The sequence below is a fragment of the Anser anser genome, assembly GCF_964211835.1.
Source record: "Anser anser genome assembly, chromosome: 2".
Lineage (NCBI taxonomy): Eukaryota > Metazoa > Chordata > Aves > Anseriformes > Anatidae > Anser > Anser anser.
Window position 1 is genome coordinate 79,169,768 of NC_139721.1, and position 16,074 is coordinate 79,185,841.

The 16,074-nt window shown below is 38.8% G+C and overlaps 1 long non-coding RNA gene across 7 annotated transcripts in view; it reads right to left on the reverse strand.

Moving 5' to 3' along the window:
• LOC310895424 overlaps nt 1-16,074 on the reverse strand; it is a 105,776-nt gene that overhangs the window by 25,950 nt on the left and 63,752 nt on the right. For 3 of the 7 annotated variants that reach the window (XR_014580669.1, XR_014580673.1, XR_014580674.1), the window contains exons 1-3: nt 13,791-14,780; nt 9,158-9,240; nt 8,882-9,004 (exon numbers count right to left, since the gene is read on the reverse strand). The exons of 3 other annotated variants lie outside the window; for them this stretch is intronic. This is a non-coding gene — a long non-coding RNA (uncharacterized lncRNA). Of the gene's footprint in view, nt 1-5,580; nt 5,964-8,881; nt 9,005-9,157; nt 9,241-13,790; nt 14,781-16,074 lie in introns of those variants that run through there. One more of the 7 variants, XR_014580675.1, reaches the window with a different exon arrangement.

Here is a 16,074-nt window from a genome sequence, read left to right on the forward strand (position 1 = left end):
TGGAACAACTGCTTAGGATGTGACCCCACCGAGAGAGCATAACAATCTGTAGTTTGTTTTACAGCTACTGGGTTGCTATTTCTCCACTGAGAGGAGGAAAAAAAAAAAAAAAAAGGGAAAAAAAAAAAGGTCCTGAGAATAGTGCCTTAAAGCTTAAGCTACACAGAGACTCAAGGGCTGAGTTGGGACTCTGAAGCTCTTATCAGCATTAGGCACAGCCAGTTGGGATGCAGTAAAATGTAGTTCTTTTATGTATGCACTAGATGATCCCTGAATGCCATGCTGCTCCCTCTGAATCAGTGCTTTATTATTCAACTCCAGTGGCTTCCTACCAACTGAAGCAGTATTAAGCGTTGCACAGGACTTTATTAATAAACTTGTACATCCGCTTGAGTTTAACATATCCTAAGCTCGTACTTGCCATTGGAATCATAAATGAATCAAAACATTAGGATTATTGTTATTGCCTGGTCTGTACTTTCTGTCCTATACCCTGAAGGCCAGTCTTTTGATGCTGGTTCTGCTCAAGATCATACTACTGACCCAAAGCATGTCCTTGGGGAGTCCTTTTTGTATGCTTCAGGTTCAACATCTGTAAACCTGAGAAAATGCACTGAGCTCCAAAGAGAAACCATGTGAAACTCCTAATATCTGTCAAAAATCAACAAAGAAATTGCTTTGAAATATCTTCAGGTATGAAGTCCATCAAATGCAAAAAGTGGCTGCCTACAATAAGTTTGGGATCAGGCCTTGGGGGAAAGCTCTATTATTACTGACTGAATAGTGAAAATAAAGTTTTTAAAACAGTTTTCTAATGTATCACTACGCTAAGACGCCACAATTTTGAAACCAAACTGTGGGACAAGAAAACTGTTTCTTTCCCGGTTCTAGCCATTGTAATGGCAGACACCCACCTTCACAAGCACAAGAGTACCACTTCTGACTCTTAACCTGCTGTGGTCAGAGAGGATATGAGTATTCACCTTGGCAAACTGAAGAAGTGTGTTGAGCTCCTCTGGAATGGCACAGATAAGCTAGGGCTAAGTGCTTGTTCTCATAAAGTTAAAGAATCTGCTTGCAAGTTAAAGAAAAAAAGGAAAGCAGAAAATTCAGAAATCGTGAACCCATAGCTGCTTTCTGAATTGATTCCGTTTTTAAGAATTTGAATAGGACAAAGGAAGGAAAGTTACATACTGCTGTGGGTAACAAAGCAAGCAGGAAATATGGCTTAGCAGTCAAAAGAACACACACGATAAAGCTCACCCAAGCTCACAAACAAGAACAATATTTATCTCCTCTTCCCACCGCTATCAGAAAAATAGAGTCCCATATAAAGAGTGTCTCCATGAGCAAAGTGCTCAGATAGGAAGGGATCAGAAAAAGTAAGAAGGAAACAAAAATCTGAAGAAGTGGAGGCAGAAGAATGTGGTACCACAAATCAAAGAGAGAACAATGTGAACCTGAGATGAAAAAGAAAAGGAGATCTACTTTGTGATATCTAAATAGAGTGGGGTACAAGCCTCAAAATCAAAATGAATGTTTCAAACACCTACACTGAATTACCAGCTCAGCAGTTATAAAGACAGAGGTTAGGCTATACTCTTCATGTTTAAGTGCAATATATGTGTACCTAAAACATGGCAGTCTCTGAGCCCCAGTATTACCGAGAAGATGCTCTCTTGTGTTGCTGGAGATGCAACATGAGGGAGATGCATATAATGAAGGTGGAGATTTCAAACAGCCTCAAAGTTTAAAAATATCTAGGGGACAGGATCTGTTTTGGACCCAACTATAACAAGCAAAAATGAACCAAAGTTGCATTGAAGGAGTAATCAGCCTGAATCTATATCACAGATTGTTTGAAACCCACATTACTTTTTCAAGTAAGAAGTCTGCCTGTCCCATGCCTATTGTATCAGTTACTGTGCCTTTGTAATTAGGTTTCTGTCCCTTTCTTTATATATATATATTTATATATAATCCCTACACTTCCTGGCTTTAACTGGCTGAAGAAATGCTGAAATAGCATGAAAAAGTACTCCTTTCAAAATGTCTCCAATGCAGCCAAATGCTGTCCGTACCAGAAATCTTTCAAGAAAATTTGTTCTTATTTCCAGCTGGGCTATATCCAATTCCAAAAGTATTTGTTGATGGTGTGAGAGAAGTGTCTGGATATGGATAGTTATTTGAAATGAGCTTCTGAATTTTGGATTCTGGATAAAACCAATACTAGAATGACCAGAGATATGTGGTAAGAAGCCACACTGAGGACAGTAAGACAAGGGGAGAGGTGAGTTGAGATAGCTCCCTCTCCTGAGGAAAGGCCTCCCAGTTTCCGTGGTCCTGCTGTTAGTGCTATTGCTGTTTCACAGGTGTTTCCCTGCACTTCCCAGACTTATTCTTCTGTCACCTCCATTATTCTCACTGCCAAAGGCAGCAGCTCATAACTACAGCCTCCCCTACCCACTTTCTAGACGTTTCATCCACACGCAACTTTCTCTTTTCTTCTTGTTTTGAAAAAAAAAAAAAAAGAAGTCCATGAACACCTGCACAGACCTCCCCTATATCCCTCAAAATGTCTTGTAAAATTCTCCTCTGTCATGACACCTAAAAAAAAAAACTGAGAAGAGGCTGCTGGGGTACCAATACACTGCCTAAGCAATGCCAATGCACAACCTAAATACTGATCAGTGTAGCTGTAGTGTTTTCCCATGTTCCCTCATATCTTGGTAGGTACCTGTTTGGCAAGCCTTAAGGAGGCTGTCTTTTCACTCTGTTTATACAACAAGGAGTTTCTTATCTGTGGCTAGGACTCCTTGATCCTATCATCACACAAATAACAACAGGTAATGATTCAAAAGAAGTGCCAAGCAAAACATACAGTTGAGTTGTTTGAATTACTTTCACAATGTTGGAAAAAAAAAATCATTATTTGATAGTAACAGAAGTGACTGAATCATGTGTTGGTTTTTGTTGTTGTTGTTGTTGTTTTCTTTTCTTAAGTGCTGTGTTTTTCCAAGGTTTTTGTCAACAATCATTGTCAGTTCTAATTCTCCAAACAGCCAAAAATCTCAGTGGAAATCCTGGCTCCACTGAAACCAAGTGCCAAATTTCCATTGGCCTCCACAGGCCTGGAATTCACCCGGTCACAACCTAGAGGAAGAATATTTGTAGTAGCAAGCCAAATAAATATATCCATGTTTTTTTATGAAAAAAATCAAATTGAGACCCTTTTTTCCTGGCACAACTAGCCAGGAGTTACACACAGCGATATAATATGAGATATGGCAGTGCTTAGAACAGGAAATGACTGCGGACACATTGTCAGGACAGTGTTATGCTATGCCAACGACTGAAGCAGAGAAAACTCCTAAGAACTTCTTAAAATGTTCCAGGAAATAAAATAAAATGAAATAAAAAAACAAACCCAGAAATATAACAGAATGCACAATGAAAATACCACAGTTGAAATTGCTGTGAGATTAAGATGAGACAAAGAGATAGTAAACTGTATTGAAAGAAAAACAGCATTGCATATTGGTTGCTGATAAGGTGACAGATGTTGCCCTTTGCAAGAGAGAGAAAGCATCCTGAGAGAGCTTTTCAAGAACTACATAGAGTAGCAACCCAACAGAGTACCTTAGGAAGTAACAACCCTCCCAAATGCACGTCTTGATACAGAAATTGGTGATGGAATGGAACCAATTCATTGCATATCCAAAGAGCGACTTTCCTTTTCAATGGAATTAACGTTAGCTGAAGCATATGTGTGTGTACTCAACAGATCACACAAAACAGAAAATGACTTTTTCATGGATTATTAACAACTCATGTCTAAACAGGGGCAACTCATCCCTAAAGACTAGGATGCCTATGCAGAAATACTAGGAGCGAAACATCACTGTCAAAGGACATTAAAAATGCTTTCTACATCAGATGTCTATGATACTTTCAAATAATTAATAATTTTGCTTAAGGGAACACTTACTCATTGCATTAAGCCAGTGTGTTATATCACATTGAGTATAATTATTCAGTGAAGGAAGAAACAGCCTAGGAACATAGAAAAAATGTGTGCGCAAAATGAGGGACTTGGTGTCTGAATGTGCCTAGAGGCATACTGTAATAGACACACCAGTTCAGTATTCTGGGGGAGATAACTTTCTTTCCTGCTAACTGATCACTTCATGAAAATATTTATCTCATTCATTTTTTCAAAATTATAAAATTAGTCTACTTTCCTCCCACTGAAAATACAGACTTTTTGCAGTAGTTCTGGAGTCATACAGACAAAATCAGCCTGCAGCTTTCAGGTGAATAATTTAATAATAAAATTTGAGAGAATTGCTACTGGAACACCAACTTGCAAGGGAAATGGTGAATTCCCATGATGATTTAAAGTCATTATTGGAACATAAGATACATTTTTGGAACATTAGCTACTGCAATACACAGTTTATATGGCATAATAAAGGATATTTTTATGTAAGCATAAGAACATCATCAAAATCAAGTGTTCATTCAAAAGCTTAATTGGCAAAGCTCCAAATTGCATTGAAATTGACAATCATTTATAACATATCAGTCACATCCTGCTAGTAACATGTTTCTACACTCTGCAGTACATGTTGCACGACTCAAAATTACATGCACTCCAACATACTGCATAATCAATTTCAATGTTTTAATAGTACCTTACTTGTTCTAGATGAGGTACCACTAAACAGTTTCCATATATATACTTCTAACTTTTAAAATCATTCTTTAGTGCATTTGATATGAACATCCAGCAGGGGATTTTGCTGTCAGGAACTGGATCTTTGGACACAGACTCAATGGACAGAGGCTTGATATAAGTGCACTCAGACCAGTCCTGTGAGGGAAGCAAACGCTACACAGGTGTACTCCACTCACCCATGTCAGCCCACATCAGCACAAAACAGACTTGAGATGTAAGTGGATCTGCCACATATATGGACCAGAATAATGTTTGTTTTTTTTTTTTTACTATCTTTTCACCGAATTTTGCTCCATTTCTCTGTGGCTCATACACTTAGATCTTCAGACTTGCTTGAACCCCAGAAGATGCAAGTTTTCTTGCTAAAGAGTGATATTTTTTTTTAATTTTTGAATTATATTTTGAAACACAAATATTTTTTGTTCAAAATATTTTGTAGTAATACAAAAGAGTTTGTGAAAGAGGGTCTCTTCCGACTCACAGACCCAGGACAATAGTTGCACTGAACTATTGTGATTAGAGGGCTTCTCTTTGTTTCCTTTCTTACTCATGTTAACACTCCCCTGCAGCTCCACCTCACAGTCCCCAGCTCTCCAAATTGTATAAGAGGAAGATGGTTGGACCTTAGAGCAGTATTTTCATGTTATAGATGGATGTGCATTGTCCATTTTATGCCAAGTTTTTATACTTGTAATAATATTTTAATTTTCCCACTATTCTCTTTCTTTATCCTCTCTTTAACTAGACCGAAGGGGGTGATTTGTGTGTATGTGGAGCAGGGAAAAAGGGGGACAACCACAATAAGGACTTTTTTTTTAAATTTTAATATCATTAGAAATAATAAAAAATAAATGGAAGAATGAAATAAGAGCTCATGGAAACAATTTCCCTCTTCTCCTTCCTTTTTATCTTCACAACACAGTTTTCCTTCATTCAAACCACTGTTATATGACAAACTTATCTGACATCCTGGCAGTGACAAAGGTTATAAAGAGGTAGATCCAATGACAAAGATAGCTCTGCTATCACCTTTGTGATACGCAAGCAGCTTTATCTGCACATTGGGTGTTTTGCCTTCCTTTATTTTAATAAAGGAAAGAGAAGCAAGAATAAATCATACAAACAAAAATGCCATACTATGTGCCACAGTCATATCAGAAGGAAATGCTCCTCTGGCAATGAACTTCTCAGGGTTACTTCAGACCAGTCCAGGCAGAAAGATGACCTTAGAGAGTAAATGCAATTTATTTTTATTAAATGTACCTGTTGCTCATTTTCTAACTACAAATTTAATGTTATACATTAGCTATAGTGCTTTCAGTAGGAGGAGGGCTGTAATCAATAATTAGTTCCATATCCAGGAATTTTAAGCATGTGTTCCCATCTTCTAGATTACTATTCCACAGTGCATGGAATGGGTGGTTACTTCATCATCTAAAGCAACAAAGCTGAACTGAGCTCTCACAGCAATGATATATATATTATATTCATTGAGCATGCAACAACAGCACGGCTCTTAATGAAGAAAGATGAAAGAATACATTTGAACAGAAAGACCAAGCCAACAGAGGCAGAAGTGAGCTAATTCCACAAGAATAAACTCACAATATTGATATAGTTCAGCACTTTCTGCATTTGGTATAAAACTGGCACAGTTCTAGGGCACAAGGAAGTTACTCGAGGAATCATGCCAGTTATGTGGTAGAAACAGGACATATGTCAAAACAGCTTTGTTGGAGCAAACAATGCACATTGTACAAGTGTGTAAAGGCAGATGTGACTTTGCAGGTCTAGAAAGCACAACAAAGGAGCACACAATAGTGGGTACAATGATTAGAAGCCAGATGTCTCACAGGCATGAACCTTTGTTTTGGTTGAGGGAAAGAAGTATTTTCAGTTTGAAGGGCCCCGCTATACAACATCATGGGCACTCAGCCACAGAAATAAGCTATTTCAGTGAGTAGAATAGCAGGGGAAAACATAAAGGAAGTATGAGCTAATGGAGAATAACTGAATTCCAAAAAATCCAGTCTAAAAAGCCATAATAGTCTAACATTGGAAGAGACATTCTGTTAGAAGCTGTTTCAAGTCCTTTCTTCTTCACTATTTGCTTAGGTGTTTTGCCCTCACTTTAGATGGTTTCTTTACCTCTATTATTCCTTTGGGAACAATGAAAGCATAGCCCTGGCAATTGATTTTTATTTTTTTTTTTCTGCAGGATAAACAGATGAGTAAAGCTGTTTCCTTAGGCAATCCTAACTACTCTTTGCATGGGCTTTCTTAGATACTGTTCACAAGAAATTGTCTTTACAACAGAGGCAAATTCCTAAGTGACAAGAAAATAAAGACCCACTTATGTTTCCACACCTCACACTGAAGTCCCCCAGCCCCATGTATACCATCAACATGTTTATAAACATCACACTATTTTAATTTACTTGCTGGTTATTTAAGTTTACATATCAGCAAAAGAGAAGAAAGTTGTAAGACACAGCAATTTGGAACCCTTCCCACAGAGCAAGAGCAGCATCAGAGTGAAGTCCAACCACGTATGAAGCCTGTGTTACAACGCATAAAAGAAATTATCTTAACACACTGTTCTTGAACATCGCTCAGGATATGTGTTAAAAATATACCCAGCAGTTTTCTCATAGGGTCTGTAAAATTAAAAATCCGGAGTCGTTTTCAACAGTGACCATGCTGTGACTGCATACACAGAATGCAACAAGATAACACATGAATGCATGAATCTTGAACATACAAGATAATGAAAAAAAAAAAAGCCCAACAAACAGAGAACTGCTGACCAAACAGTGTTTTGAGAATATTTTTTTTTATATCAAATACAATAATGATAGGCAGGTTAACAATATATGAAGAGAAAATAGTTAATGTCTCAGAAGCATCAATATTTTATTAAGACCTAGATTAGATAACAGCTTGTTCTCAGTTCGTTTGTTAGCAGAACTTGTTTTGCCCCCAGCATCACCACGGGTAAGCTATGGCAGAATGAGCATGAAGACCTTGTAAAGAACCTGGTTACCCAACTATTTTATTGTTCCACTCAAAGCAATACTTGTCTTTTTTTTAAAAAAAAAAAAAAAAGCTCTTTGGTAAAAATATCACACAACAGACAAGTCTAAGATAGGACTTTAAAGGGGTTTTTTGAACAGACTTTTTCTTTTTTATTTTTTTATGAAACCCTTTGATTTTAGGAGTCAGAATTACCTGGAAACACATTCTATTTTTAATCAGATTCAAGATCATTTCTTACCTGCAGAATACACTGGGAAAATACAAGAAGAGTAAGAGTGGAAAGAGAAATACAAGAGAAGACCTCTGTTGAATATGTTGAATGGGAATCCTATAGCTAGCAGAAATGAATGCCAAAGTCCCAATTACAGCTATTTATTTTTCCTAGGCACAATAGAAATTCACCTCATCCACAGACAAGAAGATGAAAAAAAACAGATACTCATTTTCCAAATAAGAGGGGGAAAGTAGCCCAAACCCCTCACTTTTTCACCTCATTCTACGGTCTACAGAGACACGAATGTCACTGTGTCATCTTGTCAATACTGCTGTCAGTGTGTACACAAACACATCTGTCTTCTTTATTTATTCAGTCATCAAAATTCCAAGTCTGCAAGCTAGTCATAATTATGGCTTCCAAAAGAGGCAGGCACCTGCCATTTACTCCACCTTTTTCAATTACATCTAATTGAAGACTTGAGCTCAAATAGAGGAAGGGAGACAAGAGTTCTTCAAACTGTCTAAACATTTTCTGTTGAATAGGGAAAAAAAAAAAAAAAAAAGACATCTACCACAGCTCAAAATAAGCCCTCCAACATGTCTGGCATAATAAAGAACTGGGATATGAGATACATTTCGTTCCTTTAAACACCCCACACCATGGAGTTGCTTTCTGCATGGATGAGTGCTCACAGCCAGAAGAAAAGTCAACCCACCCTCCAAGTCACTGCTGAAGCTAAACTATGAGTGAATTTCTTGGGTATGAGAAACTGTCTTGGGTGCTCCAGTAATTTCCTCCTTTGAAGAACAACCACATGATGGAGGGCAACATGTCAGAAAAAGGGGAAACAAGCAAGGGTGATGAAGTGCTCTTGAAGAAACCAAGCTTACCTGTGATCATACAGATGAGATGGACTGATCACAGATTATCTTCTCTAAGTACAGCTGTAAAATCCTAGGCAACAGCAACCTGATAGGCACTGAGCTAGAGTAACCTTCTAGGAATTAAAGGAGCTGGAAAAAAAAAAAAAAAAAACAAACAGCTGGCTCCACTTATATAAGGGATGTAATTAGGCCTAACAGAGAGGCTGATTTTAGCCTGTGTGATCTGCATTAAGAGTAAATCCTTTCTGAAAGCATTTTTGAGAGGATGCTTCTGGTACTCACGTGTATGCATGTGTGTTGGGATTTTCCCTCTCCTCAGGCAGTGCTGTGAAAGTTTCTATCAAGAGATAGTAGGATGGTATCATCTGGAGAGAAGATAGGGAGAGTTAAAGAAAGGAATCCTTGTGCCAAATGATGCAATGAGAGAAGTTGACCATGTGGGTTGGTCTCCAGAAATCATAGGCAAGAAAAAATAGCTGATGTATTGTTAGCAAATTAGACTTATGCTAAAAACAAAACAGCCAAATGAAAAATATCTCACATCCATCAACAGAAGAACCACTGGTAACTTGTATAACACATGCATAGGGAAACCAGAGAAGCTAAAAATATAATAAATCATCATCACATCCATGATACATCCACAAAGGTGCACCAGTCCTGATAATTCAGTTCCCTTATAATCAAAGTTAAGATGATACTCGTAATCTGAATAAATGATATTACTAGACCAGCACTTCCCAGCCCCATTACTAGCTTCCTACATGCAGAGGGAACCTGTAGTGATTATAGGCCTAATTTTAAGATAATGGATGATGAGTGCTATTTAACCGTTGAGAATTTTGTTTGTACATAAAAATCTAAGCTGGAGGAATAAAACATAATGATATAATGGAGTTGTCCTAATGGAGTTGTCCTAACTGTTTGAAAGCCTAAAGGATTTAATGCTTTTGACTAGAAAGAATTGAGATGTCAGCTATTTTTCATCATTTATTCTGGCAGCTGGAAAATGCAAACAACTGTACCAAAAGCCGAAGTATGTGAGATTCTCTTTTGCTGCCTTTCTGCACATTTTATGGTTTCTACAGGGAAATGTGAGCTCATCACCAAACAGTTTACCAAAGCGATTCTTCTGGACAGTGGTGTTCCCTCGAATATATTTATGGAGAACACGATAGCATGGGTGCTTCCTCATCAGGGACTATTACCTAGGCCTTTAACTAGCTAAGCTGTATGCATCTGCTCTGTTTTTATACTGTTTCAAGGGGTGAGAAATTACAGCAGATAACAGTTCATTTTATTTCCTAGTCAGATGCTATAGCAGAAGATATATTTGACAGGTCACAAGAGCATAGCAGGAAAACGAGAGGTATTCTGTGGGTTGTAATAAATACGTACTCTTTATGCTGTCATGTATCCTTCCTTGTAATACGTAAAGACAAGAAGAGCTTGATTTGTCAGATTTCATCACTGAATATCTTTTTGTATTCTGATTTTTTTTTTTTTGTAGCACTGTGTTTCTGGTGCTTGTTTATTTTTCCTATTGTCTCCATTTTTTATTAGCATTTTCAATCAGTTCCTATGCAGATGACATTGCCTCTCAGACAAGAGGACTGATATGCAACTCATTACTTCCAGATATAATATGGTTTCCTGCAAGGATACATGTTGACACTGATAGGGGGTGCCAGATCTGATGATGCAAAACATGCAGAACTTCAAGTATGCTAAGAATCACATTGAATTCCTTGGGATTTCTTACATGCTTAACCAGAAACAGGTGTGATAATCTTTGCAAGACCAAGGTCTTAGTCTTTAAAATAAAATAGCAGGTCAAATTCATTTCAGAGATCACCCCACTGGCCAAAATATAAAAATAAATTAAAAAAAAATGCAAAATTGGGGAGCTTAGTGGAGTGACTTGAAAGATTAATTTGGCTTACTATCTTCACTGTTTGCTCATTCATTCATTCATTCAGAAATCCACCTGGGAAACTAGCGTGATTTCACTAAATCTGCTTCACAATTTGTGTGCAGTTGTAAGGGGATATAAAGACACAATATGCATGTACATTATTCTTTCATTTACCTCGGTAGCATCATTCTCCCTTTCTGTTGTGGTTTATAAACCTGACATTAACAATACGGGCTTCAATTCAATTCTCTTTCACTGACATGAGCAGAAAGCCTTGTTATTTGACAGCATGGATTAACCAGGTTCATGATGACCTCTGAGTTCAGAGAGAGATTGAGAAACTATACTCAAGTCTTTCCTTCTCCACCAAAGGTCTGAGCACTAATTAAGATTTGGAGGGGAAAGCAAAAACAAAACAGGCCTAACTGGGCTTAGGTAGACGACAAGTGATGCAGGTGAGGAAACCAACACAAAGTGGCATATCGCTAGTCTACTGGCTTGGAAACATGGAATTACTGTGGCAGGCTCAGGGCACTGCAAGTGTACTCTTCTCACAACACTGAAAACAGATTTCAGAATTGTATGAACAAATACACAATTACTAAACTAAGAAAATTCTTATATTTGCAATGAGGGTACGCTAAGGGTAAATTACCTCTTAGGACTGAATGTGTCTCTTATTAAACCTTGTTTCATCCATGCACAGCAAATGTAGTACCTAACACTGAGTGGTATTGAAAAACAGAAGTTTCTTTATATCTTTTGTGTCAATATACTAAACACATTGCTACCTAGTGCACCTTATCCTAAACTAGCATTCCCTGCTTTGTTGTTCCTTTTACTTCATAGTCACTGTTATTACAATGGCCATGTAGTTTCTTGTTCACGTACTTCAAATAATGAAGATAATGAACAACATTTGTGGTTTGCCTTCTGTACTGCTGTTTTTTTTTTTGTTTGTTTTGTTTTTTATTGCTTATTCCCAAGAGGGCTACCCTGTTCATTCCTTTTATACATACGTGATTGATAGCTCCAATTTTCTTATTCAATGTAACACAATTAACAGGGCTTTTTTAAAAGACCCAGCAGCCTCACAGACTTTCTAAATGGGGAAGCTGTGGGTGAGACTACATTTACTACAGTGCAAACAGAATAAATAAAAGGTAGGCAGGGTATATTGAACTTGAGCTTCCAAAGCGTGTTTTAACTCCCAGATCTGAACAAAGCCCTTTCATACACATGAAGGGGTGAAAGGAAGGCAAGGTACATTTCTCAGTGCAATATGACAGGGCTCAGGACCTGCAGGCTGCCCCTGAGCTCAGTGGAGACTCCTGATGAGGGCTGCCCTCAGGCAGAGCTGAGACCCAGGGGCAACTGCTTCTCCCAGACACGAGAGCCTGGTTTCACAAGCAGCCTGAAGATGCCCCTTCCAACTGAAAATAGACGTGAGCCCATCCTAATAGAAAGATGTGGCAAGGTAACCCCAGCTCAAGCACCCTGCAAGACAGGCAGAACTGCTCTGACAATGCTGAGCTGCAATGCCACCAAGCTCTGACAAGCAAGCACTGGTGGTACAGGGGTAGTTTAAGAAGTTACCTAACGTAGCTATGTCCAACTGTGTGATGCTGCTTAGGAATATTGTGTTGGCTCTGCACAGCATTGTGGCATGTTGACATAATCCTAGCTTTTCTTGCTAGATGGATTGTCTCTTTCTTGTCCTCCCCCCTTTACTCTGTCCTCACCTTGCTTCAGACCTAATTTGTCTCCTGAGCATTTGTTTTAAGGGTTGCGTGAATCAGGGTGACACAAACTTTCCCAAGCCAGTGTTGACATTCCAAGTGTGGTGAGATGGTGCAACATGCACGAGAAAAGACTGCAGATATTCACTCAAGCAAAAAGGCAGGTTTGTTTTTTCTAGAAATGTTTCATTTGTTCTAGCAGGTGTGTCTGATACCTTTTGCATAATGATAAACCCACACACATTCTTCATGCAAATAGTGACCCAACAGTTGCTTTTAGCTGTTTCAAGTAGTAAGTGCATGTAACAACCTGCACTTACATATACACACGTGTTTACAGAGCATTCATACCGTGCAAAGTAAACAGAGCCCATTGTGCTAAGGGAGGGACGCAAAGCACTGCTGCAGCAGAGGTGCCATACCATAGCCAACACAGTCCAAGTCAGTTAAAAATTGTCAGAAAAGCTCTTCAGAGATATGGGAATAATACCACAAACCTTATCTTTCTTCTCATGTCTGCAGCCAGATAATATTTTTTCTCTCAAGTGTGTTATTTGAAATGCCTCACATATCTCAACTATTCCTGTTCCTCAAAGGCTGTGGGAGCAGTGCACAGGGGCTGCTCGAAATGTAAAACATGAACAGCTGTGAGCAGGAGCACATCACCAACATCTCGCTGAAGGAACGAGCACTGTATTCATGGTATGGCTGCTGAGATTCGCAGATTTGTACCCTACCTTCTGAAGGGCTGCAGATAGTCCTCATTTGGGTATCTATGTATGCTCCATATAACTGCCCTTGCAAACTCAGGCTTGGCCAGCAGAGAGCTTCTCAAGTCCTCTATCACATCCTCTGCTAGCTTTCTCTTTCCTTAAATATTCCAGTGCTGTGCCTCAAAGGTCTGCAGAGCACTCCTTGCTCCAGCCCTCACTATTAACCAGATCAGATTATTACTAAGAGCTTCATTTTTGTTGTTAGTGTTTTCATTTAACAATTGAGCCTAATCTTGATAGATTGTTAAACAGTTTCTCACCAGAAAAAATAAATAAGACTATTTGTCAAAATGGTTGCTCTGACTAATGTCTGTGAACTATCTTCTTGAAGATCCTTCAAGGGAAGGGAAGGGAAGGGAAGAAAAGGGAAGGGACTCCTGTCTATGTGGTGATGTCTGTACATACCTAAATCTATTTTCTTAACACAGAATTACAACTCAAGCATGCAACTCTGCTACTCTAATGATACATTCATACAGTTAGCATACCTGAACTTTCTACTCAGTGCCAGTCGGTCAAATCAGTATCCTTGTTTGATGTAGGATTTTCACAACACTGCAGCACCTAACAACAAGCTTGGAGGGGTGATTTATAACAGATGAGTGGAAGTTGTTGGTCTGCCTCTCTGTTATACTTGCTGTTGTGAGCACTCTCAGGCATCTCTGCTGAGTTTCGTTTAACTTCACCCTTCTGATCCTACACCAAAATGAACTGAAGTGCTGACACCACCCACCAATGAGTGTTAACTGAAGCTGTAACCACTTAAGACCAAGTTTCCTGATTTACTTTTCAGACCTGGTGGCTCACCTGCATGTTTTTAATGTTTTCAGGACTGTCAGAGACACAGCTTTAAGCCATGCAAGCCACCTACAGGAGCAGTTCACATTTCCAGGTGTGACTGCGCAGTGAAACATATTGGGAGTGCCCAATCAGTAGAAATACATTTGCAGAAGCTGGTGGCCCTGCACAGAGACATGGCACCATGGGTGAATGCCCAGCCTGGCAGCTCCTCTTTCACACAGTGCTCATTTATTCCTGTCACTTCATCTGACATGAGCAACGTGGTGGCTTCTGGAGCCAGTGTGAACATGGGCAACAGTCTATAATGGGAGTGTTTCAGGAGGTTGTAAATGAAAGGCAGGTATGCTCCCCATCAGGACTGAGATACTCTCCTTTGGGAGTTTTACTTTGAATTCAGTGGGGTCAGGATTTCATCCTGTAATATATTTACCATTCTAAAACAAGCAAAGTGACACAGACGTTGATAGCCAGATGACTAATTGTGGTTCACGCAGAGAGTTTCTGCTGTAGTTTCTGCTGTTTCTCCACTGTAGGACAATAAATATTTTATGCCTATTTGGGTATAACTGCAACATGCCATAAGAAGTAGACCAAATAAAGCCAGAAATTTCAAATAGGTTTTGATGCTGCTTGGGAGAGATTTTGATCTCCACATCTTCTAATATGTCAAATGTCTGATGAGCCTCATCTTTCCCTGTGAGTAGTTTCATTCATTTCATATTTTTCAGTTTTAGAAAAAGCACTAGAATCTGTCTCAATGTGACTAAGAAAATACCTAATAATTGTCATCAAGCTTATCTGATTGGCATTTTAGCTCAAGTTCCTACTAATAAAAAACTATTTGAGACTTTAACAGAAATGTAAATGTTGAAGTTTCACAGGTCATTGAGTTTTATAATATTGAGTCATTGGACTATTATACATTGATCGAGCAAATAGCAAACGGTGTGACTTGCCAAAGAGCATTACACAAATATTGACTAGGAATTGATGACAGTCGGCTACTCTCCAAGGGCTGCAAAAGTTAACAGGAAATTTTTACCCAGGGCAACTGCAAGCTTCTGCCTTAAGACAGACAAGTTTTTTTGGTTCCTTTTTGTTACCATCTTTTCTAGTCTCCTATGCTAAATCTAGGCAGTATACTTCCATTTATGTCAATTTGCTAGCTTATCTCTCAGTCATTTCTTAGCTCCAGCCATCTCTATTGCTCTCTTTAATTAAAAATATAAATTAAACAAGCAGGAATGCAAATATATGCAGTGTACTGCTCCATTTTGAACTATGATTTGTATACAGTGCAATACATTTTATCTTGAACAAAGAATATTTAATTACAAGCTTCTAGCATGGCTAGTCTTGATTTTACTTCTCCACCAAAGTCATGAGTTTGATCCCAGCGTTCTTTTGTGGACGACAGCATTTCAGTTCAGAAAGGAGAAAAAATGCACTGCCCTCATACAGACCTTCTCAGAGCACCACCTAGAGCAAAGGCCTTTTTTTCTAGCATAAGGTTGTCCACATGTATCACACACTAGGGTTTCTACAGAACAGAAAGTGCTGTTGAAAAGACCCTATGTTAAATCTGACCTTTTTCTAGGACATAGGATACTCTTACAGGGGTTTCAAACCATGTACCACAGTCAGACCCTGTTATGGTCTGAGGTAGGAGCATGCTCCATTTTTCTCCAAGCACAGCTGGAGGATGTTACCCCTGGTTTATCCACCTGGCTCAGAACCAGAGACCTCACCCACATCCACAGGGGAATGGGCTTCAATTTCCCCCCTCACCACAAAAGAATTTGAATTAATTCTCTTGAAGAGCCTGTAAGGCAGTTTGGGATTAACATCCTCTATTCCCATGGAAGCTGTTCCACACTACTTGGAATAATCAGATATTTTCTTGGCCAGGGAGAGCGTGTAGTCTCTTAGACATTCTGCTGGAGGGAAGAAAACAGTGTCAGTCCTTGTTCT